Genomic DNA, 12,704 nt, shown 5'->3' on the forward strand with positions numbered 1-12,704 from the left:
ACATTTTCAACATTGAATCGCCTTGACTTTTCTTTACAAGTTTTATTTTGTATGTTTGTGCAGTTTGAGGTTAATTTCTTTTTCATTAGTTGTAAAATGATTGATAATAAATCACAATCAAAGTGCTTCCCAGCATGTTGTCAGATGTTTGCAATGACAATAGTCTTAGCTACGCATAGCCTTTTTTGTAAACTCATATACTTCTTCAGCCAACAGGACTATGAGCTTGCAGAGGACACCCACAAGTAATGACTTTTCTTTCTCTGTCCTGGCTGTCAGCCACCTAATCATATATGGCTGACATATACCTAAAACTTGATAAAAATGAACTAGTCTTCTTTCCCAATTCACCTTTAAAGGATCCTCCCGACATCCCTCTAACTGTAATATAGTAATTTATGTCACACCATTGGCACAGTCTTTGACTCACCTTTACACTTTTGCATTTATCACATCTTAAGCATCTTTAGGTCCTGACACTTCCAGCTGCACAGCATCTCTAAATAATTCCACATCCAATCCTCGAAGACCACCAAACTCCTGCTGCACACTCACATTATCTCTTGCCCCAACTACAACATCTTCTTATCTAGTATTCCACTAACTAGTTTCTCTCTGCACAATCTGTTATAAATGCACCATCTAACATCATCTTTGCAGCACTAGGTCACAGGTCTGTATTCCGTCCAGAACGCTATCTACTAGCAGTTTGTATCTTCTCTCTGTGTCTGCGTAGGTTTCCTCTGGGTACTCCTGTTTCATACCAGATCCCAACAAATTAAAAAACATGCAGTTAGGTTATTCAACTTTCCCCCAGAAATTGTTGATGACATTAATGACTTATGTCTAAGGTAGGGACATTAGATTGTGAGTCCCTTTAGGAGACAGTTAGTGATATGACTGTGGACCTAAAGCGCTCCGTAATATGTTGGTGCTATATCAATACTGACTAATAATAATAATAGACATATTAATCCCTCTGACTTCTCCTAATCTGCTACCTCTCTTTGCATATGTCTAAACTGTATTCCATTCCACCTCAGAATCAAATTCAAACTATTATACTTTGCCTTTAGTCCTAATTCAATACCTGACAGAATTTCATCTGATCTCTTCTCTTCTAGAGTCTTCCAATTGCCCACTAATTACTTCCTTTCTCTTACTTCTTCCCATGCACAGCTCCAAAACTTCCCTAGACCTTCCATTTTCTGGAACTCCTTCTCTCATCCCAATAGGCTTGCATGTACCTTTAACACATTTAAACAAGCCCCCCCAACCCACTTCTTCAAATTCATTTACCCATCTTCCTCTCTCTCCTTACCAATAATAATTCCAGTTCCAGTTCTATTTTTCCCTACCTAAATTCTAAATTATTATTAGGCAAGGTGTCAGAGTTTGTACTCAATGGCAGCCCCTATTACAGCACTGCATACCATGACACCAGGCCAGGCTTATTCAAGTGTAATGGTGTACCATAACCATCTTTATCCTGTAGTAGTTAGTTACATTTGGCTGTTCTTGTATAGTTGAAGACGTTTTGCAGCCTTCCTAACTTCTTCACTTCTATTTCAAATCAAAATGCTTCTACTGAAGAAGCAGCCAGAAGGCTGAGAAATCTTCAACACTACAAGATCAAGTGCAGATGAATGTGACTTACTACTACTCACTACTGACATTTATGAGATTTGCCTAGGTCTTATAAATGGAGAAATTTTTCCCTTGCCAATCTCAGTCTTGGTTGGTCTATTGTGCTGCATAACAATACTTTTTGGTGTGCTGCAACTTATGTGCATTTCCTTACCGTATTTAAAAATGAAAAACACAATAATGTGTATGGTGCATTGCGGTAATGCTCCTATTCAGCAGCTCGGTAACACATAATTTTGCTCTAACTATATAGGCTTTTGAAAAAGAAAGTACACCCTCTCAATACAAGTGGCCTTTTATGAGCTCTGATTTAAATCCAAATGAATATCTATTAAAAGAACTGAAAAATGTAGTTGAAGATGACACCTTTTAAACCTAACACAGCTGGAGCAGTTTATGCAGCAAAAGTATGAAATGCTGACAGAACGTCACTGTGCACAGCTTCTAGGTAAAATCTTGTCTCTTGGAGGGGAAAAGGAAAGCTTACAGTTGCAAACAGTGCAGCTGGTGACAATGCAGAAACAACTTTTGTGCCATATGGATGGTGTAAAAGAAGAAGGGAACTGCACAATCATTGCCCCCAGTCTGCCTCCTCTTTCCTGAAGGTCCCTTCTCCAACTCCAGCACTATCAAACGATTTTTGCTACAAATAAAAATGATGTCATAATGATGTAATAAAAGCTTAGTTGCTTACTAATTCCATTTAAAGAACACCGTGATGAATGGACTGTGCTTGTATCTTGGGGAAACTAAGTGAAAAAATACTTTTATTCTAGCTTTTAAACTACTCCAGATGAAGTAGTAAAGTGTTTACCTTGTTACAATGGCAAATGCATAGGATGGGTTATATTATGCAGCAAGCGAACAGCAATTTCATGAAGACAAATTGAGAAAATACAGTTGCATTGTGTATCAATAACTGTATGGGTGTTTTGTATTACTCGTACTCATGCTTTACATTGTATCAGGTTTTTGCTGGAAATCCAACTTAAAGACCAAAAAGCAAGGAGAAGAACATTCGCCTGCCAGGATGAGACACAATAAACATGTTCAAGATAAACCTGGAGCGCTACAGTAAGCTTTGAAGCTAATAATAAAACTTAGAGAAAACAACACCACCATGAGCTCATATGCAGTATTAAGATGCATTATGCAATATGTTCCTCAATACAACATGTTTAGTGACAAGTAAACCTGTTTCTCATAATAGTAACATAAAAAGGAATGGTTCCCAGCAATGTCTTTATATTTATATATATAATTATATATTTTATCATGCAAGAAAAATGTTGAAAGAAAACAATTTATAATTGGCATTAAGAAGACATGTATATGCAATTAAAGTTATACCATAATCCTATGTTTATTTTATTTTCAATAGTTCAGTACTTTATATGTTGGCTTCTGAATATTGGCTTAACTGTTTGCTTTTACTGCATATTTTATATATATATATTTAATAAATACATTTACCTGTTCATGACATTGAACTTCAGACAAAAATCCTAAGTCCAGAATCTCAATTATATGTCCTATATACATAGTCTACTGCAAGCATTATGTACAACCAAAGTGAACACTTTACTAAAGTGTGGCAGTGATGGGTGACTATAGGAAAACATGGTGCTGTAATACTAAAATCACCCAAAAGCCTGTGAATAGATAATAAAGACTAGCAGTATAGTAATTAGGACATCCCTTTGCTTGCTCCATTGGTAAGTATCTCATTTATTTGGAAATGTGCAAGACATTAGGACATTAGTATATTAAAGAGCGGTCCCTATGTCTCCATACATGCTGTTTATATCAGAGCAAATTCAGGTATAGGAGCTAGTTGTATTTTAAATCGATGACTTGAAAAAGTTACATAGCTGGAACACAACTGAAAAAAATGATCATTTTAGGTAAATGACTGAATTGTAATACCATCAGTATTTGTAAGCCATATGCTTAATCTTAACCTAGCCTGCTATTTTAAAACAGAAGTTTACCTATGCCAGCACTTTAAATTATCTTTAATGCTGCTCCTCACAGCGACAAAAACATAGCTTTCTTTTGCATCTTACTGCTCCTTTTAGCCTCCAATTAATATAATAGTTAAAAATAGAAATAGTTGTCAATAAAATCTTCTGTTTGAAAACGCATCAAAAATATTTCAATCACCTTCAATTATTATTTGCAAAGAATTAGTCTTAAAAATAATCCTTATGCTAGTGTAATGCTAGTGGTAAAACCATACATCCTCCAATGTACAAGGTATGTCCTTTTGTCAATTTTATTAAAATTATGCCCATAGGAAAAACAACAAAAAAAGCACAACATAAGTGTAAAATGTACAAAATGAAAGAACAGGAGTTATGGAACATCTACAATCCTCTGTGATCCCCGGGCACTAGAGGTTAATTAACCTCTAGTGCCCTGAGGATCGCACACTCTTCTCAATAAATGCAGCCACAGCTGCAGTCATTGAGAAGATGCCCAGCACAGGAAAACCTCCTGACATTGTAATATAAGTATCTCTTACAAATAATACATTTGTATCTGTAACAAATGAATCATTTGTAGAAGATACTTATACTACAATCTCAGGAGGTTCTCCTTTGCTGGGCATCTTCTCAATGATTGCAGCTGTGGCTGCATTCATTGAGAAGAGTGTACGATCCCTGGGGCACTAGAGGTTAGTTAACCTCTAGTGCCCCAGGGATTGCACACTGAGTTCATCAATGATTGCAGCCGTGGCTGCAATCAATTAGAAGAGTGTGCAGTCCCTGGGGCACTAGAGGGATCATAGTGGAACTGCAGAGTTCATCTGCAGTTTAGTTCCACAGTCACATGACCGTGGGAACTTTGCCATCACAGCTGTGACTGCAGGCGATCCCTGGGGCACTAGAGGTTAATAAAGCTCTAGTGTCCCGGGGATCACAAACAGGGAGATTCCCAGGGCTGAATGCAGCTCTGGGAATCCTCCTGTTTTAATTTCCTCCTCTGATGGCTTAGTGAAATCGGTTCGCCAAAATTTTGCGGAAGCATTGGAAGTTTGAGGAAATTTTCGCGAGAATGCCAGAGGACAAATGACAGTAAGCCCTTTAGAGTAGGTTAATCCTCCTGTGTCATTGTCTGTATCTGTCTGTCATTTGCACCCTTATTTAATGTACTGCGCTCAGTAATATGTTGGTACTTTACATATACAGTTTAAAAATAACAAAAAAAAAAATGCCATTTTCTCATGTTTACTTTACCATTCTGGCTAATTCTTCAAGTGGATCAAAACATAAAATCTAGTGTTCTCTGCAGATATACACACACTGTACTTCCTTGGCTGTGGTCTGAGGAACAAGCACAGAAAGTTTAGCTGTTGTTCCATGAGAAATAAGGGCTGTCTATTAGGTCATTAAAAGAACTTGCACTGTGAAGTCAGTAAAATTGTACCTGAATTTGCTAAACGGCAACTTCTATTACTACAGGCAGAATGTTTCACTTTGTGTTATAACACATAATAACTGGTTATACCTTTTGATATCTGCACATCTGTTATAGCCATTATAAAGGGATCCCACTCTTCTTGTTGAAATATTATATTATGGAGAATGAAACAGGGGAAATGACTGAAGGGAGTTTTCTTTTGAAATGTTCCAAACCTATCACAAACCTTGGGTTGTGTCAGTTAACAGACTCCCTCTGTATCCACCTCAGTATAGGGTGTTTGGTTCTCCATAGAAGCCATGGTTACCATGAACTTCATTGTTGATAACCAACTAACGTAACAACTTTATGCAGTATGGAATAACTTTCTCTAATATACTAGGCTGTATCTGTACTTAGCTAATGGTTATGGATTTTCCGTTGGCCACATAGGCATAAGGGAAGGACTTGTAATACCCACTTTCCCAAAATAAACAATAAACCCCTAATTAGTTTGGATAAAAGACTTTCAAAAGGCTCCTTTGTGCTTTTTACCCATCAAAACATCTTTAAACCCACACACACAAACACACTTTACTAAGACACTAATTGCCAAGTATCACCCCGCATATTTAGAGCATCAGTCAGTGGAGTATCAACCAAATGTGGGATACAAAATACCTTTCTTTAATACTCACCATGTGCAATGCACACCTACAGCTCATTAGGATTTTCTTCTTATTACCACCAAATATGTTTCCACTCACTGCAAGGCCATGAGTCACAATGAAGTGTACAGATCACAAAACTTTAATTCCCAATTTCTGGAATATAGACCACAAAAAATATCTATTTTTTATTTCTTTAAAACATATTAACTTTTTACCACATTACATTTTTTTTTATCCTTTTATTTGTTTTGCCTTTTAGGGAAAATTAGTAAATGATGTGAAATCATGTTTTAACACTGGCACTTACTGATATGTTCATCTATTTTATAAAATTCTGGATTTGATGAAACTTAATTGATTTATAATTGTTTTCAGCAGTAACAAATCTAAAAAGCAGGATACTGGAGTTGACCTAAAGGCAAAAAAATGTGCACTTACCAAGCTGAGCCCTTCAAAAAAAAAGCAAATAACTTTTTTTTTTTAATACTGACCTGCCTAAGGGCTGAAACACTCTTTTGCAATGTGGTACATCAAATTTCTTAACCCATTGTGGTGCTATCCATTTTAAACTGCACCCTAATACAATGCAACAAAAGCATTGAACAGGGACAGGGAAGTGACTATGCGACCTAAAAAAATACTTATGAACAGTTTATTAATTTGGTATATGTTGGGGTATCATTATAAATTAACAGCACTGAGTTTCACAACGCATTGCATGTGCATTACCGTGAAGCTGCAGGAACATGAGCCTTATCTCATTCATATCTGAAGCTGTGATCCATTCTATATATGTAAATGAGCCCTAATGGATATTTGTACCCTGTTTTCACTTTTTTACAGATGACCAGTTCATGTAGTGTCTAATAGGCATCAGTGCTGCTGCATCAGTTTATTTGATGGATTGCGTCTGAGTGAGTGACTGAGTCTGAGACTGAGTGATCTCCCTGATATGATAAGGTCATTTTGTCCACTGTATTTATTGCTTCTCTAAATGAGTGTTTTGTTTTTTTTCCTGTAATTGTAACGGGATTGTCTCATGAATGTTATAAGTTCATCTTTAGATTGCCTTTAGAGTTCACATATTAGCAAGGGTAAATATATCTGCATGACTTCCTTCTTTATCTTTCTTTCAATATTGTAAAATTTGATGTTTAAAATTGAATAAAGAGGATGGGTGTATGATAAATTTGAGAGCTACAGAAGGCCTGTTTTCCATATCCATTAGTAATAAAGCTTTCTACCAAAAGTAATGGTCATTATTAAACCAAAATCTTAAATTTTGATAATCAATAGAATTGAAGGAACCTGTGCAGAAAACAATGCCAAGTCGAGAGAATGAAAATGCTGGTAAACTACCATGGAACCTGTGTTTTTTTAAACATTTGATGTATCTCCAAATGTTGCTCTGCCCTCTTCCAGATTTCCAGCCCCTTTTACATCTCGAACTGCTTGCTCAAGGCCCGATCTTTTAACTCTATTCTGCCTTTTTATCTCTGCAATCTCCAACTCGCTCCTAATACATACACAAATGAACTTCGGATCTTAGCATACCTTTACAAAACAATGAGTGGGACCAGATATGGCCAACAACAAACTGATGACCTGTTAATGTCACAGATGCAAAATACGTAAAATCATGCCTGCCTTTAGCAGCTAATAGATTAACATTAGGTACGTCCTTAATTACTCATCTTAATGTTTTAGGGGTTGTAGCGTACTGGGCACTAGTATCCCTTTTCAATATTCACTTCTAAATCTATGTCCCCAGATATGCCAAATACACATTTTAGGTTACCTCTATAAGTTCTAACAGCACTTAAACAAACCATCACAATCAGAGGATAGATAAACTTTGTCTTAATGAGACAAAAACCAGAGTAACTCAGTCATGACAAACTTGAAGCTATTGGATAGAATCCCTATGTACACCAGACTATCAACAACCTTTGGTTTAATACTTGTCATCCGATTTTGATAAAAGTCTTTGACATATGTACCATATACTATTTATTACATCTTTTTTTACTGTACAATTAACACGCCAAAATATTATGTCCCCATTAACTACCCCCCAACTATTCTTTAACATAGATGCCCCCCTACTCTCTTTGTAAAAAGTTAGCATGCTTATATATAATACGTGTATGATAAGCAATGTGTATCTTACAATTTTAAAATATATTTAAATCAGCAGATTTTCTTTGATACTATTTAATTGTTTGAAATTCTAAATAAAACACTGAACAAAAAATGTCTATAAACATGACTAGGTAGCTTTTAAAAGATATTCTAATCTGTCAGGAACACTCTATATTTTATGTTTTAAAATAAACACATTTACACGCATATATCTCTGATAACTGCATACTTTACATTAAGCAGGTCTTGATTTATCCTTCTTCCGTTTTAGGCAAATGTGTTATATTTTGAAGGATATGGCATGGTGTTGGCTGAGAAGACTGTAAAGTGTGCAAAAAAAAACCCTTTTCTTCTGAAATTCATGCTGCCTTTGCCAAATACCCAGCAGTGAAAGGCCCCAGTCCTATTTACATGTCCAAGTTTTCTTGCAAAATACCACAAATAAATTGCCATAAAGGTTGCTATGATGCCAATAATTTATCCCAGAATACCAAGGACCATCATTCAATGCAGCAATTCCTAGGGTGCTATTTAAAAAACAGGGAATCTCACATCCCCTCATTGCCTGGTGGGAATCAGTTACTGCTATTGAAACACATGGACCTGGAAGATTCCCACCAGGAAATGTTTAAAGGAATGTCTGATTCCTTGTTTAAAAAACAGAGCATCTAGAGTATTTTTATGTTTAGTTGTAATATTGATTCAGATTCTCACTGCTTAGACAAAGAAAACAGTTGCCTTTTCTAATCAAAGTTCAATTTGTTATAATACAAATTAAGGCACAGCTAAAATGAATGTGAATAATGCAAGAGATTTGATCTTGACCAAAGGTGATGTAGGATGGGTACACTTTAGTGAATTCATACTAATATGATAACTACTATAAGATTGGGTGACTGGTGAACAAAAAACATGGTTTCCTTAATAACAAAAACATCTTACCTATCTGTTAAGTAGAGTGGGGCACCTAATTATTGCACTAATCTGATAAAATGACTATGTTGAATAACTAATTGCATTTTCTAGACACTTCATAGTTGCTCTACATAATAGTTTATTCAGAAGCTTTGAAAGATAAAATAAAAGGCACCTAACAGAGTGACTGATATATGTACTGATACTTGTAATGAAGGCATGCTTGTAAATAGTATAAGAATCAAACTCTGTGAGCTTCAATTTTGAGTTTTAAATGTAGCTGTTTAAACTGTAACTTTTTGAAATTGGCAAGTGGTTTGCTGTTTTTTTTTCCTCCTTTATCTTTAGTCAATATTCCAGCACTGCTTCCTCCTCCACTAATAAACAATGAATATTATTTTGTTATTTAAAGAAGAGACAGACTATTTGAATTTTGGATATCCAATAACGTGAAGGCAAATCTAAAAGAAAAACAAACATTCCCCCCATGAATTTCTCTTATATAATTTGTAGATTTGTTAAGTGAACATTCTCTACTCCCCATTGTAAACTATAATATTAACTCCCCTACTGCTACCGTCTTCTACCTTTATGTTGTATAATTCCTTTATTTGCTATACAAATTTTCTAAAAAAATCTTACTTATGTTTATTAATAAAAATGTTGTTTTGAAAACAAAAATGTAACGTCTCCAGATTGGATGTAGTAAATGCTACTGAGAAAATACTAACATGAGCTTGTTGGGATGCATCTTTATAACATCACCAAAAGATAAATGTTTTGTGATACAATCAATGGTCCTGTAGCTCAATGGAAAATTTATACTTTTTTGTTTTGTTTTAGCAGTTCCTTTGATTTCTTTAACTTTGTAGAGGAAGATGAAAGAACAATATTTTAATAATATGATAGAAATGTCTGAAAAACTACTTGGCTAGCCTATCTTATAAACATTAAAATATAACACAAAATGTTTTTTTCTCCAATTCTGATAACCATTAACAACCTAAAAATAATAATAAAAAAAACATTTTTGAACATTTTTTTTAAACCTTAAATCTTTGTTCTGTTCTACAGTTTTACTTCCTGAGGCACAGAAAATATTACTAGCTAAGCTGTCACCTGGAATTTATTCTGTCTGCACTTCATAAAAGGATTACATATTTTTTGGAGCCTTTTAAAGACCTGGGAATCCAGATGCTGTAATAAACATTTGTAAACCCAGTTTAGTACATGCAAAACACATTATTTGTTTAGAGTCATTTCCTCTGTAGCTTGCATTGACTTTAAATACCTAGTCAGACCAGGGTAAATGTTAGTTCTCCACCTGATTGGGTAGCATACACAGGCTAAAGTTAATTGTTTTTAGTAGTTCTTTTTAATAAATGAAGATGTATAAAGAGTAACATTTTTTTCTGTCTGAATAGCATTGTGGTTGATATATTTAGGAAGCAGTGAACCTAGAATTAATGTTCAATTATTAGAAGGAAGCTGTGTTTACTTTTTTACTTATGTGCACATGAATTAAAAAAGGCCAATTTTTCCTTGCACATGATGACATAACTGAAATGAACACAGCTTCACCATATGTATACTCTTCAGGTAACATTTGCTGCAACGTTAGTAAAACATATAAGGGATGAATGAAGTATACCCAGGTTTCTGTTTCACAAATTCTTGCCTGTATGCACTCAAGGTGTTTCTGATCTGCAGTAGTACATGAATAAATGACAATACAGTACATGCCTAATATTGAGTATTTATGGAACACACCTTATACTATGCGTCATTAAAATGAATAAATCTTTTCTTCAGAAATAAATATAGCCAAGTAATACAGAAGATATTAGATAACATTATAAAACAAATGCAAATGAACAATACCAATGTAAATGTGCTGGTTTGTATACAGTCTAACCTCAAATATTTTGAGTTAGAGAAAGACATTCTTATACTTCAAATGTTTCATTTATTTTTTTTCTGTGTCCTAGTAATGCCCCTTTTCTTAATAGTAACAATTACAGGTAAAAAGATTAGATATAGTATATTTGTTCAACAAATGATAATATGTCAAACATATACAGTGAAAACATTAATGTAGTTTATGAAATACAGAAGGCCAGTTAGCACGCAGTTAATCCCTCTGCTGCTTACCTTGAATAGAATTCAACTAATTGAAAGTTTATGTCTGCTCTGTGTGCTTGTGTCTCCTCCTCCTCCTCCTGTCTAATCTTTGCTTTTTGAGCTATTTCTGTGAGAATTTATAGACCCTGATCCAGCCTCCTCACTCTAATCCCTGCCTAGGTCTTTCTTACATCATTTTTGAGATTTTCCACTGATCTTTATTTTAAGACCATATTTCCTCTGTATCTTCCATTCTTTTACCTTTGTTGCCTCTTTATTGCATAGGCTAGTTGATCATCCAGGGAAAGAGATGCCTGCTACTTTTGTGGGAAAGGATCAATACATTGCTGACTGTGTAATTTAAATTTAAAGATTCTTTATATTTATATATATATATATATATATTTATATATATATATATATATACCGTATATAAACTTGGTGGGAAAAATGGATACATTCAGAAGCAAATGATGGAGTTATTTCAACTGTGTTAGTGCCTCATCACAGATAATCTGTAATTACAATTCTTATTTCATTTTTACCCCAGCATTTTATTTGACATATCCAAACCTCAGGAAATGGGTTAGTTTTCTGGAACTAAAATAAAAATAATAGAATCAAACTCTGTGCTGAATTTGAATTGTGGTTCATTTTTTCCTTATTTTTTCTTTGCTTGCCGAGATTATTCCATATCCATGTAATTTTTTAGTTATTGTATACCAGTATTTGATATTCCTATAAAAGTATTCATAGAACACATTTTATGTAGCACATACAGTATATGCTTGTAGTATCACTTTACATTATGACATTGTGGATATATATATATATATATATATATATATATATATATATATAAATATATTTACCTATACGCTATCCAAAATATGTACAGAAGACCTGATTTAGGAATTTTATTCTAATATTCTTACATCCACAATATTTAGGTTAACTAATAATTTTTACAAAAGCAAAAGAAGATGTTGCAGAACAAGAAAATATTACTAATATATGTGTTGATTGGAATCATCTAAAATATTCTTGGATTTTATAAAGTTCTTCACTTATGACTAATTACACCAACTGGCACACTGCAAATTTATCTTTGCCTGGAAAGTATTACCATTGCCCAAATCAGAGTGAATTGAAGTTCAGTTTGTTCATCTTAAAATGTAAACACAAGTGGATTTATGGAAAATGTAAGACAATTCATGTGCAGTTTTCTTGCCAAATGTCATAAGGGATCCAGTATCTGCCAGCTCTTCTTATGATATTGGGGGCATTAAAAATATAATGCTGTAATTTAATATTGCAAAATTGTAAGGCTTAAAAAAATAAGCCAGACGTTTTAGTCAAATGTCATTGTTTGTCTCTAGTATGTTCTTACTAATTTATGTCCAATAAATGACCAAATCCTTCTAACGGCTAGAAAAAAAAAATCTCAAAGGATATAGCCATCATAATGAGACTGTTTAGATTGGTTTTCATATTCTACATCTGTAGGATGTGACTTTGAAACAAGGCTATATAAAGTTATGCTTGCTAAATAGTGATATATTTTAAAAAGTAGACACATCTAAAATGTTTCTATATGCAGCACTATTGTTTCTGTTGTCTATGAAATACAAAGTGGCCTGAATAAGAATTGTCTTTGCCAACCAGTGCCAATGTGTTAGAACAAAGCCAGCATAGCTTTTTCACACTTATCACACTTACCTTTTCTGTAACAGGTAGTCCCCGGGTTAAGGACATTTGACATACAGACAACTCCTAGATACAAAAGGGGCTTCCCTGCTCCCTCGT

The sequence above is a fragment of the Pyxicephalus adspersus genome, chromosome 4 (assembly GCF_032062135.1).
Source record: "Pyxicephalus adspersus chromosome 4, UCB_Pads_2.0, whole genome shotgun sequence".
NCBI classification, from domain to species: domain Eukaryota; kingdom Metazoa; phylum Chordata; class Amphibia; order Anura; family Pyxicephalidae; genus Pyxicephalus; species Pyxicephalus adspersus.